A 22,533-nucleotide genomic window follows, 5' to 3' on the forward strand; every position below is an offset into this window, starting at 1 on the left:
GCAAAGGCAGAAAGAACGCTAGGATAAGCAAACTCTTCAACACTTTGATTTTACCGTATTACCCCCCGACACCTTCTTTCTGTTCACGTGTTTGTCACTGCTGCTACTACACTATTAGCTCCTCTTGAAGGTGAGGGTCAAGCAAGCTACACTTGGCCTAGAGAAGCCCATCAAACCTGAGCACTATGGTCTATTCATTGAAACCAACCTTGGCACTCTATCTTATCACGTCTTCTTACAATTTATCCTTTCACCGCTTGGTCTAATGTTCTCGGATCCATTTAAGATGTTTTCATGATTAAAATATTTTATTCTCTCAATTTTTCAACCTTCTTGGCAAGGTTGATTTATAATGTTTTTCAGTATATTTCTCCCTCACTGTATCAGTCAGGATCTTGGCAAGAAACAGATGGCACACTCAGAGGTTTTAACTGAAAAGAGTGTAATGAAAGGACTCTCTGCTGGGGTACAGAGGAGGTTAGGGGATCCTCAAGGGATGGTGATACACCAGGGACTAGCAATAGTGTGAGGTTGTTAATCTCAGCTTTAAACTGCTAAACTGAAGGGGCGAGGAAAGGGGTGGAGTTCCCTAAGTCTAGTCAGAACTGGAGTAGGGAAGGGGCTGGACTCATAATACCCTGACCCCACTCTCCTCCCACTCTCATGTCTCTTGCTGATGCGTCCTGTTGCCTAACTTCAAAGGGAAGCCAGAGGAGAAGGCAGCCTAGGTCACGTGGTCCAGAGAGGGCGGTCTCCTGGGCCATGCATCAGGGCAGAGAATGTTCTGGGTTTTTTTTTTTTTTTTTTGCGGTATGCGGGCCTCTCACTGTTGTGGCCTCTCCCGTTGCGGAGCACAGGCTCCGGTCGCACAGGCTCAGCGGCCATGGCTCACGGGCCCAGCCGCTCCCCGGCATGTGGGATCTTCCCGGACCGGGGCATGAACCCGTGTCCCCTGCACCGGCAGGCGGACTCTCAACCACTGCGCCACCAGGGAAGCCCTGTTCTGGGGTTTTGTGCGTGTGTGTCAGGGGTGAGGGGGAGGTGAATAAGCATACCTATTTTCCCCCTCTCCATTTCCTTTACCCTTTTTTTCTCAATTATACTTTCTGGAAGGAAAGACACAGCAAATCGAATGCAATCAGTTCTCTCTTAGTGTCCATTTACCTGTTTTGTCTATTTGTACTTTATGGGGGAAGAAAACTGAACATAAGCTATGTGAGAGCAAGGATTTTTGGTTTGTTCTGTTCGGTGCCACACCCCTAGTGCCTAGAACAGTGCCTGGCACATAGTAAATGCCCGGTAAATTTTAGTTGGCTGAGTAAATATACTCATGTCTGCTGTGCCAGACGATACATATACATTATCTCATTTAGTCATTGCAACAATCCAGGTAAGTAGGCAGGTTGCCGAGCCCAGTCGTGCAGGTGGTGTGGGAGTGGGTAGGCTTTAAAATCTAACACTCACTCTCTCCTTACCCACCTCCAGGCCTTGAGACTTCACCCAGGTATTGTGAATCCATAGGGAGGGATACGTTTGTAATTAGTCCACATTTTTATACCATATTCACCTTACTGAATGAAGGTTTGCACCTATCAAGTCTCTGTAAGTTTTATTATTTCTCTTTTACATATGAGGAAGCTGGGTTTCTGAAAAGCAAAGGCTGCAAGGATTAGAACTCAATTTGTCCATTCTCTAGGACCTGCAAAACCTGAATGCAGGCACTGGAATTCTGCATAGGGGAAATATGTCCAATGGCACAAACAGCCCGGCTCCCTTGTGGGCTTCCCGGAGATTTTTAGGAAATCTTAGCTCCTGATTTCTAGGTCTGGTTATGGGTTCTCTGCAGTACAGGAAGGTAGGAGTGGCAAAGACTCTCTTCCCTCCCAAAGGATAAACCAGGCTGAAACTTTGGAACCAGCCTGCATCCCGGTGTGTCTGTGATACCTGCACCGGCAATAGTTACTCTGTGATGAAGAAAAACTTAGAAAACTCTCCAGATGTGGGGATTTCTAACGCATTCTTTCGCTTGAACTTAAGGACGAATGAAGGTGCTTCCACAAGCAAGTTCCTTGCATGGGTATGGAATGAGGACACTCTATTTTTGACCTTTTGTCATGTCTTTAGTCCCCAGTCCCTCGAGCGCATTGGTACTGTAGATCAGCCTAATGGTTCCCACCTCCAAGCTGGCCAGGCAGGCCTGCCTATTGCCTTCATATCCGTCACCACCAATTACAATTCAGGTGACTGACAGCATGAAAGGTAAAATGCAATGCAAAATAAAACAACACAAAACTCTGACTTCATCCCTTTGGGTTTGATTTATGCCAGAATAGTTAAAGACGTAGAAAATATGAATGTGAAAATCCTACCTGAAGCCTGAGAGGGATGTTAGTCTCCCAGGTTTGGCGTTTTCCAGTAACAGAAATGTCTGTAAAACACCATCCTGTTACCTTCCTCACACCATATAGGAAAATGTGTAAATATAACAACCAGAATGAGTTTTTGTTCTAAAATGTATAATTATTTTGCATGCATAGCCTCTAAGTAATTTAAATTTCTGGCTTTTCTAGTAAAAGAGAGCATATATTCATCTGTTACTTCTAGCAATGATCAATGAATACTTGATGTCACTCTTTCATCAGTATTTTTCTGTAGGCATCATAGCTCCTACCCCAACTTATTTCTGCAACTTGACTTGCAGGGGTTGTACTTCTCCTACGTAAATGTCTGATGTGGAGGGAACTAAATCAAGTACTCAGAGCTATGCATCCAGAGGGCAGAGCTGACCTGGGCACAATGGTCTGAGATGTGGCCGAAGAAGCCCGCAGCTGCAAGGGTGGGTGTTGGCCCCCTTGAATAACAAGGAGACCACAGCACGGGACACAGAGATGCAGCTACATCACAGGTGGACACAGGCACGGAAAGCTGGCTCTCGGATGTGTCCAGCGTGGTGTGAAATGACAAGCTGCAGTGAGATTCAACAGAATGGCAAAGAGGGGTGATGAGAAGCAAACAGATAGGGCTGGAGCTGCCACCGCTTCAGGCAGAGGCGCAGATGACCAAGCAGAACAGCACCGGTCCCTGCAAGGTGCTCTCAGATGCAGCTCAGCACAGCCACCCCGCGAGGCAGGCGTGATGCTACCCAGGGTGCGCACTGCAGGCTGGAAGCAGAGAACCAATGCAGGCACTTCAGGACTGAGTCTGGTCACCTGGCCGCACCCAAGAGATGAAGCCATCTAAAATTTCATCTGCTCTTACAATTATGTGAGTTTTTTAAAAAAATTAAACAAAGTGAACTAAGAAGCCTTTCACTGGAGGCATAATGTACTCACAGTAGTTTTCAAATAAATGGTGTCACTCTTCAGGTAAATCACTCCAAGGCTTGGGCCTAGTGCAGATGTTCATTGGGGCAGGGAGCAGAGAGCGGCTGCATCTGGATCAGACAAGGAACAAACAAAGATAAGGCTGTTAAATGAAGAGGTGATGCTGATCGCTCATGCTATGGAGCCAGAACTGTGGGACTTGGTTGAGAGTCGGGTCCTGCACTTTGCACCAGAGGACAGTGGGTCAGGGGAGGGAGAGGGAGAGGGCGTTGTCCAGGCCCTGTTTTCAGTGTTTCCACCTGACTGCCTGTCTGGTGTGAAGCTGTTAACAGCACCCACCAGTGTGGAGCTGACATTGTGATCCTGAGTTAGAGTTGAGGTGGAGGGTGAGGGTAGGGGAAGCCTGGCCACAGCGGACTCTTCTTCCAGTGTTCATTCCACCGCAATCTCTCTCTCATTGCTGCTCTGAGATTCTTGCCTATCTTAAAAACACCCACTGACCTGGCCATGTTTCTGAGCTCTTGCCTTCTCTCCACCCTTCACTACAGCCTCTGTTTTCTGCCATATCCTCTAACCCCGAGGAGTTCAGCCTCAGGGGCTACAGAATGGACCCTTGTCTGTCTCAGAGCCTCAGGCCCAGAGGTCTTTTCCCAGGACTTTCCCCTTTGGCCACACGGCGCCCTGATTACCACTTTATTCTGGAAACTCTACTCCCTTCTCATTGGGACGCTGCATCATCCTGACTTCCCGCTCTCAGTTCTCTTCTGCCTCTTCCACTGGCCTGCCTTCTCTCTCCTGTTTCCTAAATGCAGACAGGCCTCAAGATTCTCTCTCTCCTCAAGCTTTGCCTACACAGCCACCCTCCATGGCCTCAACAGTCACTTCTCCATAGAGAACACCCACATGGCTATCTTTAGTTCTCGCTTGTCTACAGAGCTCCTGCATTCTAAATAACTGCTGGTTATCGGTTCATTGATTCATTTGCTTGTTTGTTCATTCATTCATTGTTTACACAGACTCTATTAGGCACCTAGAAAAGATGAATAAGATGGGGCCTCTAACTCTGAGAAGCTCACATCTCCATCATACACTGCACAGGCACTTCTAATTCAGAAAGTTTCCAGCAGAATTCATTGCCCTTCCCTCAAAATATGTTGCTTCTCCAGCCTTCCCATTTCCTGCTACTGGTACCATCTTTGTCCAGTTACTTGTGACTACAATCGAGGCGTCTTCTTTAGTTCCTCCTTTTCTTTCATTTCCCATATCCAATCAGCTGCCAGCTCCTGTGGTTTTTACTCAGGCTGTGAATCAATACTCACTTTTTATCCCAACACCTATTGAGCCTTTTATCACCTGTTGCCTAGACTTCTGTGAGTGCCTCCTAACCAGCTTCCCTTCCCTCAGATCCTCTTTACCTCTAGTCCATCCTTCACAACAACAATACATTTACTGTTCTAAAGTACCATTCTAAACACATTACTCCTTTGCTCTTTGCTTACTGGATTAAATGCAAACTTCTCAGCTTGGCATTCTAGGCTCCTACAATGTAGCCCCAATTTAATTTCTTACTCTTTTTTTCTACAGTGCATTCTACACTGCAGAAGTCCCACTTGTTCCCACCGTGGTCATGGTCTTTCCTCCCCTTTCCCAATGTCTACATAGAGCTTCTTTAGGGGTCATCCAAACACCACCTCGCTTATGAGACATTTTCCAAAGGAAAGTGCCCTTTTCAAATCCTTAAGCACTTTTTGCACCACTCCCTTCCCACGTTCTATGGACTCTAATAATTATTTGTGTAATTTGTCTCCCCCCGCCAAGCTTCTTGAAGGCAGAGGCCATTTTTACTTTGTACCCATAGCGCGCAATGCCTTGAACACAGGTTAGTGCTTAGCTGATGTCTGCTGATTCAGACCCCAAATAGCCAAAGCAATTTTGAGAAAGAAAAATGGAGCTGGAGGAATCAGGCTCCCTGACTTCAGACTATACTACAAAGCTATAGTCATCAAAACAGTATGGTAATGGTATAAAAATAGAAATATAGGTCAATAGAACAGGACAGAAAGCCCAGAAATAAACCCACATGCCTATGGTCAATTAATCTATGATAAAGGAGGCAAGACTGTACAATAGGGGAAAGATAGTCTCTTCAATAAATGGTGCTGGGAAAACTGGACAGCTACATGTAAAAAAGTGAAATTAGAACATTCTTTAATAACATACACAAAAATAAGCTCAAAATGGATTAAAGACCTAAATGTGAGACCGGAGACTATAAAACTCTTAGAGGAAAACATAGGCAGAACATTCTCTGACATAAATCACAGCAATAATTTTTTTTGATACATCTCCCAGAGTAACGGAAATAAAAACAAAAATAAACAAATGGGACCTAATTAAACTCAAAAGCTTTTGCACAGCAAAGGAAATCCCCCTGTAAAATGAGGGGTTGGGGTAGATGAGCTTTAAGGTCTTTCCATAAACAAAATGAAAACACAACCCGCAGATTGGGAGAAAATATTTGCAAATGATGTGACTGACAAAGGATTAGTCCCCCAAATTTACAAACAGCTCATGAGGCTTAATATCATTAAAACAAACAACCCAATCAAAAAATGGGCAGAAGACCTAAACAGACATTTCTCCAAAGGAGACATACAGATAGACCAGAGGCACCTGAAAAGATGTTCAACATCACTAATTATTAGAGAAATGCAAATCAAAACTACAATGAGATATCACCTCGCACCAGTCAAAATGACTATCATCAAAAAATCCACAAACAATAAATTCTGGAGAGGGTGTGGAGCAAAGGGAACCCTCCTACACTGTTGGTGGGAATGTAAATTGGTACAGCCACTATAGAGAACAGTATGGAGGTTCCTTAAAAAACTAAAAATAGAGCTACCATATGATCTAGCAATCCCACTCCTGGGCATATATCCAGAGAAAAACATGGTCCGAAAGCATACAGTTCATTGCAGCACTGTTTACAATAGCCAACACATGGAAGCAACCTAAATATCCATCAACAGAGGAATGGATAAAGAAGATGTGGTACATATATACAATGGAATACTACTCAGCCATTAAAAGTAATGCAATAATGTCATTTGCAGCAACACGGATGGACCTAGAGATTGTCATACTGAGTGAAGTAAGTCAGACAGAGAAAGAGAAATGTATGATATCGCTTATATGTGGAATCTAAAAAGAAATGATACAAATAAACGTATTTACAAAATAGACTTAGAGAACTAACTTACGGTTACCAGGGGAGAAGGGTGGGGAGGGAGGGATAGTTAGGGAGTTTGGGATTGACATGTACACACTGCTATATTTAAAACAGATAACCAACAAGGACCTGCTGTACAGCACAGGGAACTCTGCTCAACGTTATGTAACAGCTTAAACGGGAAAAGAATTTGAAAAAGAATAGATACATGTATATGTATAACTGAATCACTTTCCTGTACACCCGAAACTTTCACAACATTGTTAATAAAGTATACTCCAATATAAAGTAAAAAGTTAAAAAGGTTCTAAAATAAAAAGTTTATTAAAGAAAATAAAAGCAATAAAGATGCTTGCTTAGAGTCATGGAAGCTGAGATTGAACTGGAAAGACCTTAAAGCTCATCTACTCCAACCCCTCTTTTTTCAGATGAGGACATCAAGGGAACTGACTTGCTCAAGGCCACATCCTTACTAGCAGCTGAGCAACGACAATTGATAGAAAAGGTCACTAATCTCTGAATATCTACCAGTGTTGCTTGGCACCAATAGACCCAGCAGACCATCAGCAGTGACCAGACCAAAGAGAGTGAGGGGTTGGGTGCATAGCCTGCAACGATACACTGGGTTCCACAGAAAGAAAAACTTTGTTTCACTTATTCACTTCAATAAATCAAACTAATAAATGTCCTTTTATAGTTAACTGATGTTTAAAAAATGAGGGTGGGTTTAAAGAACAAGGAAGCAAACTTTTTAGCATTACCAGAAGAAACAATTGTGACAATACTGCAAATACCACTGGGGTGATTCAACTCAGGATGAAAAAGCAGAATGAAGAAATTTCTCATGCTTTGGAAAAGCAGTGGGTTCAGCTGAAGTTCTTGGTGAGAACATGCTGTGGTAATTCTATGGTTAAATTCATCTTATAGAAACATAGGCTATTGGCAATCTTGCTATTATGCCACACCAATAAATCTTTTTCCACCCCTCTTTGCCCAGTATTCATCCTATAGGCTTGTTTAAATTTTTACTTATTTTCCTTTCATTACATCACCAATCTACTCATAGAAAAGGATAGATGACTGCTCCCAGGTCTGTTCTAATTTTCGTCCCTTGTTCTTCTCTTGTGGTAGATGAAACATTAATCGTTTAATCTCCTCTCTAGCCTCATTCTCAAACAGAATCATTTTCTTTCTCCTGAAGATGGAAAGCCCAACAAAACACGTTGTGGGGATAACAGTGTTTACCTAGGTGAGGAAAACAGACTTTTCCAGGGGATCTCAGTAGATTTTACTTGTCCAGAAAAGCTCAGCTCTTAAATACTAGCCTCTGGCCCTAAAAGACTTCACCTGTCTCCCCCAGGTGAGCACCGTACTCACTGTTACTCACCAGAGGAGAAACGGGGTACTGGTCATTATATTCTCTTTGGCCAGTATGGTGGAGCCATGCTATGCATTGAGAGATCCATTAAATAGTAACACCCATGTAGACAGCAAATTGGGCTCAAGAGTTCCTCATAGTTCTTTTTTTTTTATATAAGCAGATATTCATTTTTAATTATTATTTATTTATTTTTGGCTGTGTTGGGTCTTCGCTTCTGTGCAAGGGATTTCTCCAGTTATGGCAAGCGGGGGCCACTCTTCATCGCAGTGTGTGGGCCTCTCACTGTTGTGGCCTCTCCCGTTGCGGAGCACAGGCTCCAGACGCGCAGGCTCAGTAGTTGTGGCTCACGGGCCTAGTTGCTCCACGGCATGTGGGATCTTCCCAGACCAGGGCTCGAACCCGTGTCCCCTGCATCGGCAGGAGGACTCTCAACCACTGCGCCACCAGGGAAGCCCAAGAGTTCCTCATAGTTCTTACTAAACCATCACATGGCTGGACAGTTATCAACCCTTCACCAGACAGAGCTTCCTTCTCTTTTCTTCCCTTGGCAACTACATTAAAATGATAAAGGAAATCACTGGTCGATATGTCTAGTACATTGCAGTGAAAAATCACCTGGAAGCATACACACCCATTGTGTAATTACATAAGTACATTTTAAGTAGGTCTAACATTCGATTTAAATTGTGCATTTTATAATTAAATGGAGACATAATCTTTCTGTCCTTTAATCACACTCCTCTTTCTCAGCTTCACATCCTCTTGCTATGATTTTCCTTTCACTTTCGGGCAAATTGTCACCTCTATCCTCCTTATTTCCCTCTTGCCTTAGCACACACCCGAGGGTTTTTAATTAGAACTATTGCATGGTGTGTCATATTTCATTACTTAAAGAGCAGTTATACTCTAAAAAAGACTCAGTGAAAATGACTTGAAGAGGTTTCATATTTATCCTTTTTCAATGGCGTCCATATCCAGTGTACTCAGTTTTTAAATCAAAGGTAAAAGGCTGCTGGGGTCATACATTTTTCCCAGAATCTGGAAATCCAGCTATTCTCTCTGCCACTTACATCATCACTGTAATAAAGACTCTGCCCTGGGAGCCCAGCTGGCAAGGTTCTGAATGGTGCCAGAGGCAGAAGAGACAGTGGGTCATTTCCATTCCAGACTGCTGTATTGTTGACAGCTCTGCAGATCTGTCTCGGAAGCCCTTAGAGAGCAGAGCTGTTATGTAACACACTGCCACAGATTGCTGCGAGGAACTTTCTGTGGAGATCTCATTTCAGTATGGCCATTCCCCTTTGGAAATCACACCAAATCATTCTAAAATGACAGATGGGGCTTCTCTGACAAAGGCTTACAAAAAAGATAATAGTCACAATAATTTGTTAGATGTCTAAATGTTGTTAGGGACTGCATGAGGAAGTTTTATGTGTAAGTTCATTCTTATTTAATCCTCACAGCAATGTTGTGCTGTAGGTGTTAGTACACCCATTTTACAGATGTGGAAAAGTGAGACTCAGAGTGCTTAATAAACCACTCCAAGATTAGAAAGCTGTGGGTAGTGAGGCCAGAATTCAAACCCAGATCTTTCTGACTCTAAATCTGTGCTTTTTTTTACTACACAACAACTGCTCCAACACAGTACGGACACATTTCTAGTTCCCACTGTGATTTCAGCACAAGAAGCAGGTTTATGTTATTTCCATAATGGTTCAGAGTTACTGAAAGAACTGGGAGTACAGATCTCAGGTGAAGGAACTCTTTCAGAAACTATCAATAAGTATAACTCCTTCCTAGCTTCTTTCTATTTGAAGATGAGGATGCCTGTACTTGTTTTCTCAAACTCTAATGAACAAATGAATCACCCAAGATTTCTGATTCGGCGTGCCTGGGGATGGCGTCTGTGATTCTACAGTTCTAACAAGCTCCCAGGTGATGCTGATGACACTGATCTGGTACCACAGGTCCTATGTCTGACACTCACCTTCCTACTGAGGGTTGTTTTCAAAGGAGCAGTTCAAGCTGAAAAACTTGGCTAACAGCTCACACGGCATGCCTGACTTCTGATTGGGCCAGTTTGTCAGGTCATCAGGCATTAGACATAATTCAAGGAGTTTCTGGCACAGAGCACATCGTGAAAAAAATCATTTCTGGATCCCACAACTGGAAATTAAAATGATAATGTCTCTAACATATGAAGTTCCTATTTTTTTGCATTATTGTTATTTTTAACAATAGTATCTGGTAATAATTCAAATAACACCTTTCCTCTGAGAAATTCAATGAGCTTTACTAACCTTAATTGTCTAACAGCGATTCCCAGGTGTAGAGAAAGCTGTCTCAAAGATCACAGTAAATTTAAAATTGTTCACTTCCCTCCTTTTTCACCCCAAATGTAGTGATGAATTAGTGGTGAGGGGTTACTAATTGGCAAAGACCCACTAGCTCATAATTTGAGGCACAGGAAACTTCATAAAGCAAGGATAAATGCAAGAAATAATCAACAGAGAGATGGCTGTGAGTGCAGAGAACGTTGGTGAAAGAGAAAAGGAGAGCGTTAAAAAGAAGTAAGAGTAAGGAAAGAAAGAGCAAAATCATAGAACTAGCTGCATGACCTTGGATGAGTCATTTAACCACTAGGTGGCTCAGCTTTTTCATCTGTAAGAAAAGGAGGTGAATTTTATGATTTTAAAAGTCCTTTAAAACTCTAATAGTCCCCTGAGAAGAAAGATGTGGGAATTAAGTAGCTCATCAACCTGTTAAACCACTAAACCTGTTAAAGAAATCTGTTTGACTTTTAACTTTTTAACTAATTACCTGAAACAAATTCCCAAGTCTATATTACCAAACCCACCTCCCTGGAAACTGATGAGAAAACCATTTAATGAATAAGGCGCCAATCATGGCCAGCAAAACTAATCAGGAACCCCATCTTCAGCTTTTTGATGCTACAAGAAATGTTTTACTTTACAAAATTTTAGCTCCTTAATTAATCACTAGTTAATACCCATGTCCAGAAGAAGTACCTCTGGTGGCCTGAGGACCTCTGGGATAGCCCTGCCAATAGAAGGTCCCACTCACTGTTTGTCCCTTTAAATCTATGTTAATTTTCTCTACAGGGATCTTGATTCCTCTTTGACAATTAATAAACTCTGTTAATAAGAGTTGCACATCCCAGGAGCCTTAGTGTTGCCAGGTACAGTTGATTTTTGTTTTTAAAATAAAAGATCTTTGGGACCAGGTGAGAGATAGATATATAGATATAGATATATACATACACACATACATGTGCATATATACACATATATAGGTGTTTATACATATGATGATACTTTTTCTGGTTTTAATGAATACCTGGTGATGGAAACCCCTTCTCTAAGTCATTTGATACTGGAATCTTCCGGTCCAAGAAGGCTGCCGCAGGACCTGGTCATAAGGTCACTTTAACCTCCGTAATGAGGATTCCAACATGAGAACAATTTAGGGTGCAGCATGTTATTTGGTGTTATATCAGAGTTATCTATACTTTGCCCCTCGCACTGAGTATGTTTTCTGGACTAATCATTACATTTGTGGCTAAATGGAGAAACATCAAAATGGCATTAGCCAGAAGAACACATTGTCACTGTCTCCAAAATGAAAGTCACTTCCCTCTTCCCACTTTCATCACCTCCATAGTAATCTGGCTACCCGTATTAAATGCTTACTGTGCAGCAAGTCTTGTGCTTGGCACTTTTTGTACATTATTTAACTTTATCTCTTACACTCACTCTTCAGAGATGGGAATTATATTCTGATTTTATAGATGAGGAAGCTGACGTTTAGGAAAGGTGAAGGTTTTTTTTTGCCATAGATCACGAACCTAGAGGGTAACAAAGCAGGGCTCTAGGGCCAGGTTTTAACCACAATGCTTTGGGGCTTAACCTACACCAAGCTGTGATCACTAAACAACTGATCTCCTGCCTTCATTTCACTGCGGTTTATTTGAGGTCCTCCTCATAGGCTTATGGTATTAGATTCTCCATCATGGTCCACTAATGCCTTCTTCAATCTTTTTTTAAACTTTTCCAAAACCTTCTATGCTTGATTTATGTTTTCCCTCCCTACTTTCATTAATATGTCAACCTAAAACCCATTACCTTTTCGACAGACCTTTATCATCATCTTTTTCAGCTATTTCTTAGCCCTCGTTCTCATTCCAAATTACTCTTTTGAGCCCTCACATTTGACCTCAAGTGTTCTAACCCCAGCTTGAGAATTCCCCTTCCTTAATGCCTAAGGAACCTACTCTTTTCACCTGGTCCATTAGTAGGCTCCTGCTGGCTTCACCGGATGTTTGTCGAGTCTGACCTTACCCCGTGATCAACCATTTCAGCACTATTCTCAACAAGTCGCCAGATTTCCTTGCTCCCCTGGCCTTCTATGTACAGGGCCTCTTCTCATGTTATTCAGTTATGAATCCATAGCACCACTCACCATTCCCTCCCACTCTCAGTACGAAACCCTGCACATGCATGCCATCTGCATACCCGTACTCCTTGCTCAGTGCTGTTTCTGAGTACAAGCCTACAGTAGTTTTTCTTCATACGTTTTACTTCATCAAGTCTCATTCTTCATTCTCTTTTTCAGTTGATGACCTTGCCTCCTACATTAGTAAGAGGATCTAGAGCATCCAGTGTGGTAAGCTCACTGACTGGCTCTCATCTCCTTCTCCAATATCTCTGAAGTTTTATCATTTTGTTTCCTCAAATATATATAAAGATATATATTCCTCAAATATATATAAAGATATATCTTTACCTTTTTCTACATTCTCCTCCTATCTTGGAGTTTATCCTCTCTACTTCTGGTCTCTATCCTTCCCTTTGGTTCCATCAGGGATATCTTTTTTTTTTTTTTTCTGTACTTGAAGACAGAAAAAAATAGTAGTACTATTAGTACTTCATAACAGCACTAAATTCATCATAACAGTATAGTGTTTTTCCCTGTCATCTACTCCTGCCCTTCAAAATCTTTACAGCTGGTATATCTCAAAGTGAGTTTTATAGAACACTAGAACCTCAAAAAAGTTTGTTGGTCAAACAAATACAGGAAACACAGAATACTATATGTCTCTCTTACAAACTCATAATGCCCATAAGGATATTAAAGGTGTTGAAGACCTCAGCATTGTCCAAACCTACTGGATTACAGAACCATCCCCCACTCCCCCATCTTTCTACCGGCACATTTATTAACTTCAGAATATGCTTAGAGAAGATGCTTTAATGGATTTTCCCTGGCTCTAAACTCTTTAGCTTGGGTATGTTAGTCCACTGAATCTGTATCAAATAAGCCCTCTCAGATTTCCTTTCCATCAATACTCCATTTGGCCTAAACTGGTTAACTTACAGAATGTCAGAAAGACTAAGCACGTTCACATCTCTGAGACTCTGAACATACCATTTTGGCTGCTTGGAAGGCCTCTATGACCTTTTTGTTATCTAGGCCTTTCCTTTCTTTCAAGGCCTGTATCAATCATGTATCTGTTATGAAAACTGTCTCAGCCCATGCTGACCTCTGCTACTCATTTAACACTTAGATAAATGGTTGTAGTTTAACCCCTGTGTCCTCTATCACTGGTAAGAATGTAAATTCTCTAGGACATAGACCTTGGTTTATACATTATAAAAACTCCAGCACCTAGGGTGGCCCTTTGTGCAATACTAGGGGGTTATAATCATGTTATTAGAGGCCGTGAACAGAAATAGTTAACACTGGGGCATGTTAGGTCAAAACTTGATTTCTGTAGCTATGGGGTCAGTTTAATATGCTAAAGGCCCAGGTGAATGTACCACCGCCTTGTGGGGAAGAAACACCATCCATTATTACCATCATCACCTCCACAAATGGTAACATGTATGCTTTGGGGAGATGAAGGCTAGATCTAGAAGAGCAAAGGCAGCTCTGTTCTTAGGTGAAGATGAGACTTTGCATTAGTTGACTCCAAATGGAGAGAAGACTAAAAGAATCTAGGACCATCAGAGGACCCATGAAAGGAACCAGTGGAACAAATGCCTCTCTACCAATGAGGAAGTCATCATTCACGATCATTAAATCGTGTACCTGGATGATAAAGGAAAGCCTCTTTTCCTGCACAAGGAAGTCGGTCTTGTGCGAGGATCCACTGCTTATCACCATGCCTGGGACACAGAATATGCCATTCTGCAGGGTAGCAACCACCTGCAGGACGTCAAAGGACTGAACGTGCTCCTGCCTTCCAGGCATCTTCCAGCCTCTATCTCTTTGGGTCAATCTGGAGACACGTTGCATTGACGAAGTTAACACAGCTCGGCTGCCGCTAGCACAACATGTTACCCCCAAACAATGAATTCCATCATTCCTGTAAAGCTCTATTTCTGTCATACCACATAGACCACTGAGAAGATTTTAAGTCTCAGGCGAGTGTGCAATAACCAGATATTAAGGGACTTTGAGTTTTTCAGATAAAATGTATTCTGAAGTTAGGACTTAATGGATTCCCTAACAGTGAGTTTGTAGTGAGGCTAGGACTAAACATTTGGTCTCTTGATGGCCAGTCAGGGAGTTTGATTATGAGAGAAACAGAGTATAGCTTTCTTTCTTAAAACTGCAGCAACATGTGATTTTCACATTTTGGTAGAGGAGAAAATGAATTTCATTAAAGTATGGCTTGTGAAGTGTTTTGCTATCTTCCTGGATAAAAAGTGGTATACAAACCAAAGATTTAATTGAAAACTATTTATAAGTTAAAATGTTTACTTAGGCTTACTTCAAAATAGGTATATATTGTATTATATAATGTATGAAAATAGTAGGATAATGGTAAAAATGCTATAATAGAAAATTCTGTGTTGGTCCTTAGTTAAAATTCATAACAATGTATTATTTATTATTAGTGGTAATCAATAATACGCATTTTTTTTTTTTTTTTTTTTTTTGCAGTACGCGGGCCTCTCACTGTTGTGGCCTCTCCCGTTGCGGAGCACAGGCTCCGGACGCGCAGGCTCAGCAGCCATGGCTCACGGGACCAGCCGCTCCGCGGCATGTGGGATCTTCGCTGACCGGGGCACGAACCCGTGTCCCCTGCATCGGCAGGCGGACTCTCAACCACTGCGCCACCAGGGAAGCCCCAATAATACGCATTTTTAAAACTGGAATTTTTATTGTGGGAGATTATTGGGTGGGTGAAGCTAAATGGCTTAGCTAATTTTCTGTCATGTCCCTGTTTAGAGTTGCTTTCTGAACAATTTACACACTTGAGAGTAAAAATGAAGGGTAGCCTGACTTTTGAATGTGTCACAGGCCACTGGGTCAAGGCTGTTGCTTTCTGAGAGCCATGGGCAGTTTCTGCAGTAAAGTATCTTAATTTCTTCTTTTTGTTGTAAAAATAGTTTACTTTTATGTTCTTGGTGAAATTTGAGATCTCTGCATCTCTCTTCTGATGTCACACGTGGTGGAGATGGGGGGATACTACCGGCAATCTTTGTACTGATTTAGACCCATCAGAGCTTACGTGGTACTTTCATGGCCACTCTTTAAAAGTGAGTTCTCCCCACCACGAGTTGCACAGATGAGAAGTCTGGGGTGGGGGAGGGAGGTTTAAGTTGCCCAGCTAATGAGCAGAAGAGCTTAAATCTAAAAACCATGGTTTTCAGCAGAAAATCCTTTTTTATCCCCCAAAATGCCATGGCTGCCAACAAGCTTTGTAGCAAATCCGAGAAGCAGAGTACTAGATGGAGAATCAGAAGAACTACCTTGTCTTCTTGAATCTGATAAGTACTAGTTGTGTGATCATGGTCAAGTCACTAACTTTTCTGAGTCTTATAAAATCATAAGCAAGGAAACAATGAATGACATAATTACCTTCTAGCCATAAAACCTCTCACCTGTAAAACGGTATTGATTAATAATGTGCTTGGCCTATCTCCCAAAGTTGTGAGGCTAAAATAAGCTGATGTATGTGGAAATGCTTTGCATTCTGTGAAGTACTGAATCAGTGTAGTCTCAAAGAACAGCTACTGGAGGAATTAGGAAAGGGCCCCATGTGTGTCTACAAACACAGCCAGTCCACTTCCATTCAGGTTTGAGGAGAAGCTGTACTAAAGCACTGGCAGCAGCTCAAATCTCACTCCATCCTCTCCCCTTCCAGCGTGCTGCAGTGTCACTGGAGCAAAGTTACTTGAATGGGTGAGCCAAACACTCGAGTTCCAACTTTGCTGAGTAGAAGCCACAGAGAATTCTGAGCCACAGTGCAGGTAACAAGCACTGTTCCTCCAGGTGTGTCTGAGGAGGAGGAGAGACCCTGGGGAGTGATGTACAGGAAGCTGGGGAGGGAGGTCAGACATCCCTGCTCCCAAGGCCCAGTTTTCTCTTGTACACAGCTCCAGCCCACATGATTTCGCCTGGTAGTCCCAGGAGATAGAACAGACCCAGAAAGAGCGGGAGCCTCCTCTCCTGATAACCTAAGTGCTCTGATTGAAAGGCAGAGGGTATCAGCAGAGTGGCTGTACTGAGTCGGCATTGATTTCTCCAGCCTTTGTCTGCGTCTGGTTTCTGTCTCGTTTGGAGGTGGTTACTGTTACTACAAGCAGCATGAATCATGTCTCTGTTAAAAAACAGAGCTTCAATTGTCTTATATAACCCCTGGTAACTGCAAGTCTAATAATAGCAAGCCATTTACAGGTAGGGAGTCTGTCTTCTCCCAGACATACACGCACACACTACTTCCAGTGCCTCACAGTAAAGTGAGACAGGCAGCAGAGGGAGAAAGGGGACAGCATGATTGACTTTTGGGGCAATTTTAAAACATATTGAATAATCATGCATCGCAGGGCCTGATGACCAACATGTTTAACTAAACTAGTTTTATAAACTGCAGGAATCAAGCATTCTTCTTCAAAGTATTCGAAACAGCAAGGAATCCAAACACGCCAGACAGACACCTTCTCTAGCATCCTATTACTGTATAAAACCCCCAATCTCCAGCGATGGGAGGGTGTGCAGGGGATAGGAAGAAGGTAGAAGTTTCACCAGATCTGCAACTAGCTTGCACCAGATAGGTTTAATTTTCCAAGGACTTTTTCTTCTCTCCTTTTTGTGTGACCAGATAGAGATATTTCAAAGGTTCTTGGCTACAGTCATTGCATAATATTCTAGAGCGTGAAAACACTGAAAACATGGCTGCAATGTCCCACTTGTCAGGTTATACCTTGTTGGGTACTGTTATCTGAGCCACTTTCTTTGGGAGGGAGAACCTTGTATCTGAAGACCTGTATTTCCCCCATGAGCATAATCTCTGCCTTGTAAGACAAGATGAGGTCTTTTGTACCTGATCCCCACTCCACCACCCGTTAAAGTGATGACCAAGAAGCAAAATAAAAGGACAGGCTGGAAAAAAATGACTCAAAAATTATGAATGTAAGTTTTTCTTTAAACCACCCATTTGACTGAGAAAAAAATGGCTCTAGATAGCAAGTTAAAAAGTGTATGAGGAAAAAATAATCTAAATTTGTAACATGCATGTCTCCATTTCCTCACTGCCTCATCATGGCCATCCTAAGAAAAATCACTGCAGGCTATGTTTTTGGAGTGTGCATTCCCAGGAGCCCAGTAGCTCTAGATATCATAGAAGTTGGACCAGGGGAGGACTTCATGGAAAATTACAGAGAGAGGCTACATCCTGTCACTCATTTGGGCTAGGACCACAGATGGAAAACTTCCTTCTCTGTTTTGACTGTTCAATAACATGAAACAGTGGACTCGGCTAGTTCAAATCAAAGAATGGCCTAGGACACACCTACTTTAAGGACCAGCACCTGGGCTCTGCTCTTCAGCCGTTTAGGAATGCAGAAAGGCATATGGATATAGTTATAAGTCAAAATGGTTATGTTGCCCTCAAAATAGTATTTATTCTGCCTATTTCCTTTTGGAATACTCCCTACATCCATAAGCAAAAGAGTTTTGAATAAAAGGAGGAAAGAAGAGAAAGAAAAAGAAAAGAAAAAGAAGAGAGGAGAGAGGAAGAGGAAGGAAACTGACTAATGTCCTGTTATCCCAGCCTGCAAACCTGGCAGGAGTCGATAACAAAGCCTCTACTACTGCTGTCTAGTAGTACTTGCTACGTGCCATGTGGATACGGTTTCTGAAGGAAATGAGTTCTAGATTTTCCTCACAAGTATCCAAAAGCAGAATAGTAGGGATCTTGACCACTAAATCACCCCACATAACAGCAGTGGAATGTAGCTGACGGGGCGAGACTCTTATTTCATTCACTTTGTGAATTAAATTGCTCTTTGAGTTGGTATGCTGGTGAACTAAATGTTTTAATAAAAACAGCCACGAGACACCACAGTTTCTTTCACAAAAGACTTTTCCCTCTGACTACTATTGTTGAATGATTCCTGCTGCTGGAAGAGCAGATAATTTGCCTCTTCTCCTTTTCATGGTCTCAAAAGCCAGGCTCTTCTATGCATGCGTGAAGAGATTACACTCACCTGGTATTTCAGGGCACTATGTCAGCCAGTTCCTTCCCAACGGTGTGTTTGGCACTCGAGCTAGGACTTGGTGGGCCAGACACATTTAAAATGTAAGAGTGGATTATTATATTGTTTTGTGCTGCAACAGTAAGCGTATTTCTGGATTGTGGCTGACAAGTAGATCATAATAACCGTATGTGGTGCAACAAACCACAAGACATTGTATCAGAAGCTCAGAGGTAATATTTTCAAATGACCCAGAGATTTTTTTGAAAAAGAAACATGATGGATGCTTTTTCCCCCTTACAATAAGCATTTATTGAATGCCTAATGTCAGTGACGGACTCTCTATTCACAGAAGGGAGCTGGGCTACACCAGACTCTCACCATGTTCTTTCTCTTCTAACACTGAATGAAACATCAGTAAAACACGAAGTACAGCCTTTTTTCAACTTGATAGGCAATCAGTATGTAGTAACTGGCCATGCTGATGAGAGCAGGAGCTGGTGATACTAATGGCAATGGGAAGGACTTCCTTACAAAGGCACCTCAGTTTAGGAACATCCAGGGACAATTCAGAGGGGATACCTAAGCAGATCTGGTCTGACCTATTTATGCTTTCCAACAAAGGTCTAGAACTCTAGAAACCTTGAAAAATCTAATAATACGATCATGCCATTTTTATAGGAATGATAGGATTTTGATGAAGAGGCATCTATATTTATCTAGTGAGCTTCTCTGTATTTGTAGAATACTCAGAATACTTCTGAGAACCCATCTTAATTTTTAGAACCGTTTCTAAGAATCCAGCAATTTATTATTTTAAAATAAACTTCAAAGCAATTAATTAAGAAGCTTGTTGATAATCAAGAGACACAAAGCAAGGCTGGTAGGATAAGACAAAGTTAGAGTTCTCCAAAACGACTGCAGAGAAACTGAAGAAATGACAGTGTTGGGCTAGAAGGCATCTGCCTGTAGATCAGACGATGTGGGTCCCCAGCCATGTTTGTCAACTGCTGTAGATATTACAAATCATCAAACTTCTCCTGAGTCTCACTTTTCACCTATTTAAAATGGGAGTGTTGGATGTGATGGTCTTTAAGATTCTTTGCAGTTGTAGCATTTGATGAGTTTAAAGTAAAAAAAGTAATTCCCCCTTCCTCCTGTTTTGGTAAACAGGTGGCTTTCCCTTCATCTGTGTCTGTGTGGTTTGCATTGGGTTTTAGGTTTCTAGGTTCTAGAAGTCACATAGTAAACTTTCAAGTCATTTTTCCTTGTGTACATGATAAAATGATAGTGGAATAACTCTCTTTCTTTCCATATCCGTGTCTCTTCTCAAATCAGACTTACACGCCTAACATTAAAAACACAATCATTCCGTCACTGACAAAGATTCTTCTCATCCTCATCACAGACCCTCACTCATGCTCATGCAAGCTTATCAGATTGGGTTATTTCTGTATTTATGTCCTGGCTATTTTTTCTCTTCCAACTTGTTTATGAAATCCCTGGTAAGCATAAAGCTGCAAAAACAAAAACAAACAAATAAAACAAAACAGCTCTGTTTGAATAATTTACTTCAGTTAAGGGAGTATAAGAAAACATTCTAACACTCAGGGGAAAAAAAGCTTTAAAAAATACTCCTGCCATAAAAAGAAACGAAATTGAGTTATTTGTAGCGAGGTGGATGGACCTAGAGTCTGTTATACAGAGTGAAGTAAGTCAGAAAGAGAAAAACAAATACGGTATGCTAACACATATATATGGAATCTAAAAAAAAAAAGGTTCTGAAGAACCTAAGGGCAGGACAGGAATAAAGAAGCAGACATAGAGAATGGACTTGAGGACACGGGGAGGGGGGAGAATGGACTTGAGGACATGGGGAGGGGGAAGGGTAAGTTGGGATGAAGTGAGAGAGTGGCATGGACATATATACACTACCAAATGTAAAATAGATAGCTAGCGGGAAGCAGCCGCATAGCACAGGGAGATCAGCTCAGTGCTTTGTGAACACCTAGAGGGGTGGGATAGGGAGGGTAGGAGGGAGATGCAAGAGGGAGGGGATATGGGGACATATGTATGCATATAGATGATTCAGTTTGTTATACAGCAGAAATTAACACAACATTGTAAAGCAATTATACTCCAATAAAGATGTTAAAAAAAAGTACTAGAAAGACTAGTATAGTGGCCACTCATATACCCAACGCATAGATGAAAAACTTATTGTTTTGTCACAAAAAAAACCACCTCTGTACCTTAGAAAAGACTAAATAAAATGTTATATCAATGATAGCTTCATATGTTGTTATTCTTTTTCATTATATAGAATGCTACATATGGGGTTTATGGTCTGTTGTACAGATGTGGGTATTTTTCCCAATCTTTCTCAGGCCACTCTGCATCCTCGAAGCCAAGAAGGTTCAGGGCTTGCCAAGCTAGCTTTATATAGACAAAGGAGCCACAAAGAAAATCCAGTACCTGGAGCTTATATCATATCCTGCCAAGGCACTCCATTTACTCATGACTCGCTCTTTCCCATCTGTGTCCTGTTCCTTTGCTGGTTTGACTCCCTTCACCTAGGATGCCCTCTGTTTGCCTCCCTTTACTGCTCAAAATTCCCCCTATCTTTCAAGACCCACCTAGCTCAAGCCCCATTTCCAAGAAGCAACTTAGGTTGACCCAACTTGGGACCCAGTGATAATTTTCATGGCTAGCAATCGATAATTATCCCTTGTAATAACTGGAGTCACTGAGAACACGTATCTAAGAAGTTCTCAGAGAACACCAGAGAAAAAGGTTGTAAAGAGTTGCAGGGTCCTCATAAAAGGGAAAAAAAAATGCTAGCTTTAAGAACAGGACCAATATAGAAGCTGTAATACAAAAATTAAAAGTGGTAGCCTTGTAAAGGAAAGCTGTAATTGGTACAGAAAGGACTTTGTTAGAGTTGACTTTTTTTTTTTAATAAAGCAAAGGATATTCTTTCTTAAAAGTAAGAGTTAAGACACTGGATATCGCAATATACAGTATCATGAAGTTTGATTGCACTAATTATGAAGCTAAAATATCAAGATTTTAATAGAAGGAAAATGGGGCACAGATTAATAAGGCAAAGACAGAGGTGTGTGTATAAAATCTGAATTTCATCTCCCCCCAGTCTCCCTCAGTCTGACGGCCACACCATGCATTACGATCAACTCTGCCAGTACCTAGCTGGGCTTAAGTGATGGGCCATGATACATTCTGATAGTAAAAGATAGAATGAAGCTAAGGAATGCTGGATGCTGTTATACATGTATATGATTTTATTTATGTGTATATTTTTATATCTATATATACAAACATATATATTTGTATGATGTTTGGCAACCTCACCCATGGTATTCCTGTGAAGTAGGCATGTGGTAAACATAATTAGCCCATTAAACAGATGGTAGGGCTCTGGCATATCTCACCACATTCTAAAATGGTGGAGCTGTGAGCAGGGACTGGAGAGAGAGTGCAGTTTGATATATGGGTAACTGCAAAGCTCTGTGAATTGCTACTTTCCTGAAGACAATCTGGGTAGGTTGCATTTGGCTGAGAACTGGGGATGGTTTGGGAAGATTTAAAAATATACAAGGGGACAACTTTTCACATTCATTCAGATATAGTATCTTCATTTTCACTTACTAGGGACTTTTTTTTTTAAACAGCTTTTTCTCTTAACTCATCTGTGTTCCAAGCAAACTCAAATTGCCGAGTAGATTAAAAAAAAAAAAAAAACAAGAAAAACCAAACCCTACACGTCAAGTAGAAACACCAGGCAAATTTTTTTTTTAACTGTCTTTACAAAGTGCACTCTTGGAAAGGATCAAGTTGAACAGAGGTTTGGTACCATAAATATAAACACACAGCTCTCATTGTCACTCAGTGACCAGATATGCACAAAAGCACATGTGATGAACTTTTACCTGGCTGAATTATGTGGCCATGGCATTGCCACTCCATGGTACAGCTGGCTGCAGAGAGCCTGTAATCAAATATTCTAGCCCAATTCTTGGTCAGTTGAAATAGGGGCTAGCAGAAGAGAAAGGGTTACTAAAAGTTAAGAGTGGA

The 22,533-nt window shown here is 41.6% G+C and overlaps 1 protein-coding gene across 22 annotated transcripts in view; it reads right to left on the minus strand.

Annotated features, from left to right (window-relative positions):
• Window positions 1–22,533, minus strand: part of ZBTB20 (zinc finger and BTB domain containing 20) — a 799,009-nt gene that overhangs the window by 48,546 nt on the left and 727,930 nt on the right. For all 22 annotated transcript variants that reach the window (XR_014326231.1, XR_014326232.1, XM_082839976.1 and 19 more), the window contains one exon: window positions 3,333–3,433. The gene's annotated coding sequence lies outside the window, so the exon portion shown is untranslated. The remainder of the gene's footprint in view (window positions 1–3,332; window positions 3,434–22,533) is intronic.

The sequence above is a fragment of the Leucopleurus acutus genome (genome assembly GCF_964270905.1).
Source record: "Leucopleurus acutus genome assembly, chromosome: 5".
Lineage (NCBI taxonomy): Eukaryota > Metazoa > Chordata > Mammalia > Artiodactyla > Delphinidae > Leucopleurus > Leucopleurus acutus.